General features: G+C 46.4%; 1 protein-coding gene across 2 annotated transcripts in view; it reads right to left on the bottom strand.

The window, feature by feature from the left end:
- CPT1B (carnitine palmitoyltransferase 1B) overlaps positions 1 to 5,000 on the bottom strand; it is a 69,758-nt gene that overhangs the window by 62,706 nt on the left and 2,052 nt on the right. The window contains exon 1 of one of the 2 annotated variants that reach the window (XM_067469421.1): positions 1,584 to 1,667. The exons of the other annotated variant lie outside the window; for it this stretch is intronic. The gene's annotated coding sequence lies outside the window, so the exon portion shown is untranslated. Of the gene's footprint in view, positions 1 to 1,583; positions 1,668 to 5,000 lie in introns of those variants that run through there. 2 annotated transcript variants of the gene reach the window in all.

Raw genomic sequence — 5,000 nt, 5'->3', positions numbered from 1 at the left:
AAGCAGGAGGGGCTTCTAGAGGTCATCTAGCCCACCCTGAGGCCAAGGGAGAATGGGGCCTTCTTTGAGCTCTCTGCGGGACATCTAGTCCAACCCCTTGCCATGCAGGAAAAACACAATCTGAGCTATGTCTGTATTGTTATTATTATTATTATCATTATTATTATTATTATTATTATTATTATTATTATTATTGTCGAAGGCTTTCATGGCCGGAATCACTGGGTTGTTGTAGGTTTTTCTAGGCTAAGTGGCCATGTTCTAGAGGCATTCTCTCCTGACGTTTCGCCTGCATCTATGGCAAGCATCCTCAGAGGTAGTGAGGTCTCTTGGAACTAGGAAAATGGGTTTATATATCTGTGGAATGACCAGGGTGGGACAAAAGACTCTTGTCTGCTGGAGCTAGGTGTGAATGTTTCAACTGACCACCTTAATTAGCATTTGATGGCTTGGCAGTGCCTGGGGCAATCTTTTGTTGAGAGGTGATTAGATGTGCCTGATTGTTTCCTTTTTGTTGAAACATTCACACCTAGCTCCAACAGACAAGAGTCCTTTGTCCCACCCTGGTCATTCCACAGATATATAAACCCATTTTCCTAATTCCAACAGACCTCACTACCTCTGAGGATGCTTGCCATAGATGCAGGCGAAACGTCAGGAGAAAATGCCTCTAGAACATGGCCATATAACCCGGAAAAACCTACAACAATCCAGTTGAAACATTCACACCTAGCTCCAGCAGACAAGAGTCCTTTGTCCCACCCTGGTCTTTCCACAGATATATAAACCCTTTTTCCTACTTCCAACAGACCTCACTACCTTTGAGGATGCTTGCCATAGATGCAGGCGAAACGTCAGGAGAAAATGCCTCTAGACCATGGCCATATAACCCGGAAAAACCTACAACAACCCAGTTGAAACGTTCCCACCCAGCTCCAGCAGACAAGAGTCCTTTGTCCCACCCTGGTCTTTCCACAGATATATAAACCCTTTTTCCTAGTTCCAACAGACCTCACTACCTCTGAGGATGCTTGCCATAGATGCAGGAGAAACATCAGGAGAAAATGCTTCTAGAACATGGCCATATAACCCGGAAAAATCTACAACAACCCAGTTGAAATGTTCACACCTAGCTCCAGCAGACAAGAATCCTTTGTCTCACCCTGGTCTTTCCACAGATATATAAACCCTTTTTCCTAGTTCCAACAGACCTCACAGCCTCTGAGGATGCTTGCCATAGATGCAGGCGAAACGTCGGGAGAAAATGCCTCTAGAACACGGCCATATAACCCAGAAAAACTTACAACTCAGTGATTCCAGCCATGAAAGCCTTCGACAATACATTGTGAGGTCCTCACTTTGAAAGTTGTTGCTATGCTCCGGAAACTTGGGTTTTGTGCTATAAACTATGTTGGATTAGTTGAGACTCATTGGGAAACTATCGCAAAACATGATGGGTTAGGGTTAGGCAATGCTTTTGCAGTGTGATAAGCTTTCCCAATCTTTTAGTGATATAACCAATTAGAAATGGCATTGATAACTCAGGAACATTGGAAAGAGACGCTTTCACGAAGGGCCCTTACCCAAGAGCAAGTCTTATGGAGCGGAGAGGGCTTTCCTTCCGAGGAGACGCGCATGGGACGAAGGCAGAGGGCAAAGTCCGCTCACTCGTGCAAAGTTCCAGAGACGAACGGATTCCTGCAGCAAATACAAACCCATTGTTGGTGGCAATATTACACAAGGCTTTGTCGTATTGCAAACTTAAAGTTCTTAGACTCTGAATATAGAGCCCAAGGCTGGACAAGGGAAATGTAACTTTATTTATTTATGTATTTATTTGCAGTATTTATATTCCGCCCTTCTCACCCCGCAGGGGACTCAGGGCGGCTCACAACACTCATATACATGACAAATATTCAATGCCATAGACACACAACATATATAGACAGACACTCAGAGGCTATTTAACATTCCAGCTTTTGATGAGGGTATTCTGGCCACCAGGGGAGCCGTTGCTTCACCATCCATCTGTGACACTGATGAAGTACTTCCTCATTCTTTGAATGCTCGCTGGAGATTTGTATGGTGTCTGTTGGGGTTCAGCCTGCGTGTGAACCTGAACGTGATTCTCTGATTGCTGAACCAAATTGGGAGGGATAGCCAATAGTCCAGAGGACAGGAGCAGGATTCAAAGGGATCTTGACAGATTAGAGAGATGAAGGGCCAAAACTAACAAAATGAAGTTCAACAGTGACAAATGCAAGATACTCCACTTTGGCAGAAAAAATGAAATGCAAAAATACAGAATGGGGGACAATGCCTGGCTCGAGAGCAGTACGTGTGAAAAAGATCTTGGAGTCCTCGTGGGGAGGAAGGTGAACATGAGCCAGGAATGTGATGTGGTGGCAAAAAAAGCCAGTGGGATTTTGGCCTGCATCAAGAGGAGCCTAGTGTCTAGATCTAGGGAAGTCATGCTATCCCTTTATTCCGCTTTGGTTAGACCACTTTACCTGGAATATTGTGTCCAATTCTGGGCCCCACAATTCAAGAGAGATATTGACAAGCTGGAATGTGTCCAGAGGAGGGCGACTAAAATGATCAAGGGTCTGGAGAACAAGCCCTATGAGGAGCGGCTTAGGGAACTGGGCATGTTTAGCCTGAAGAAGAGAAGGCTGAGAGGGGATATGATAGCCATGTATAAATATGTGAGAGGAAGCCACAGGGAGGAGGAGGGAGCGAGCTTGTTTTCTGCTTCCCTGGAGACTAGGACGCAATGGAGCAATGGCTTCAAACTCCAAGAGAGGAGATTCCACCTGAACATGAGGAAGAACTTCCTGACTGTGAGAGCCGTTCAGCAGTGGAACTCTCTGCCCCGGAGTGTGGTGGAGGCTCCTTCTTTGGAAGCTTTGAAACAGAGGCTGGGTGGCCATCTGTCAGGAGTGATTTGAATGCAATATTCCTGCTTCTTGGCAGAATGGGGTTGGACTGGATGATGGCCCAGGAGGTCTCTTCCAACTCTTTGATTCTATGATTTTATGATTCTACCTGACCCTGATTCTCTGATTGTATTTCCTGATGCTACTGAACATATATTTCTCCCTGATGGAAATGAAAATGTTGATTCTGAGGTCAGTGGCTTGGAAAGTGAAACTGTTTCAGAGCCAAGCGGTGATAGCTCTCCAGAGGAGCTAACACCTGGCTTCCTTAATGAGGATAGAAAAGGACAGATTTGGAAAAACAGGAGTGAATCGCAGAGTCTGCGAAGGTCAAGCAGATTAAGGGAAAAGGAAGCACAGGCTTCAAAGCCTGGAGGCGTGTCACGAAACAGTTTCTTCAGTTTTAAGTGCCTCTCGCCGGGTTGTCTCGTTAGATCAGGCATCGTTTAGACTGAGGCATTACCTTGGCAGATTTCCCTGTTTCCCGTGGACTACATCCCAAGAGGCTTCTAGTGCTCCAAGTACGGTTAGTGGTTTGCTAACAGGTTCCAGGTTTTTACAGTGTTTGCTTTTGGATGTTCATGGATATTCCTGACCACTGAATTTTACTGTGGCTTTTTGACTTTGCATTTTCCTCTATTTTATAACCATTTTTCGTCAATAAAAAGGGATTGCTTTTTCCCACAGTCAAGTGTGGTGGATTGTTATCTTATGGTCTCGTTTCCTGCTGTGGGTTGCAACAGCGTCGTAAATTAGTTAAATTAGTCTGCCCACATAAGTGGTACCTAAATTTCCTACTTGACATGCAACTGTCTTTCGGGCTGCAAAGGTCGACAGCAAGCTACACAAATTGGTCGGAAGCTCACTCCAACCTGGGCTGGCTTTGAACTCATGACCTTTCGGTCAGTAGTAGTAATCTTAATGCAGCTGACTCCTAGCCAGCTGCGCCACAGTCCCAGTGCTATCACATGACAGAATTGGCCACTTTGCCCATCTCTATTCAAACAATTTGCAAAAAAATTACTGGCCAACCAGCTGAGGAAGCATCTGAAAATGCTTTTTGAACCCCAAGCTATCTCTACCCGACATGTGCTCCCCATTTTGTTGTTGTTGTTGTTGTTGTTGTTATTGTTTACTGCTTATGACTTAAATCAAAGTTGATCCAGAAGAGGTTTGCCCTTTGCCAGCTGCGCGCGTACCTTGGGAAGTCTGACTTGGCCACGGTGGTCCACACTCTGGTTCCATCCCGTATAGACTACTGCAACACTCTCTACGTGGGGCTGCCTTTGAAGACTGTTCGGAAGCTTCAATTGGTCCAACGGTGGCGGACAGGTTGTGAACAGGAGCAGCACTCAGGGAGCGCACAACTCCTGTGTTGCGCCAGCTCCACTGGTTGCCAGTTTGCTACTGGGCACAATTCAAAGTGCTGGCCTTAGGCTTTAAGGCCCTAAATGGTTCTAGCACAGTTTACCTGTCCGGACGCATCTCTTCCTATGAACCATCTGGAGAGGCCCTGCTCTCGGTCCCACCTTCTTCGCAGATCTGATTGGCGGGAATGAGAGACAGGGCCTTTTCAGCAGTGGCCCCCTGGCTATGGGACACCCTCCTTCTGAGACTGAAGAGAGTGACCAGCAACAAGGTCAAGCCAGGAGTTTGCAATACCTAGATAATGATGATTATGGCAGAGGAGCAGGGCTTGGAGGGGTGGAAGTATTTCCTTCCAACCAACCCATTGCTGGACATTGCTGGACTAGATGACCTTTAGGTGACCCATACCCTAACCTTGGGAAGGTCAAGGTGGGTTCTCAATTATTAGGGTTATGATTATGGCTGGGAAGAATGGCTTGGAGGGATGAATGCATTTCCTTCCAACCAACCCATTGCCGGACTTTGCAGAGGCTGGACTGGATGACCTTTAGGTGCCCCACACCCTGACCTTGGGGAAGGTCAAGGTGGGTTCTCAATTATTAGGGTTATGATTATGGCTGGGAAGAATGGCTTGGAGGGATGAATGCATTTCCTCCCAATCAACCCATTGCTGGACATTGCAGAGGCTGGACTAGA

Source organism: Anolis sagrei, chromosome 5 (assembly GCF_037176765.1).
Source record: "Anolis sagrei isolate rAnoSag1 chromosome 5, rAnoSag1.mat, whole genome shotgun sequence".
Classification (NCBI taxonomy): domain Eukaryota; kingdom Metazoa; phylum Chordata; class Lepidosauria; order Squamata; family Dactyloidae; genus Anolis; species Anolis sagrei.
This window is presented reverse-complemented; position numbering and strand designations above follow the sequence as displayed.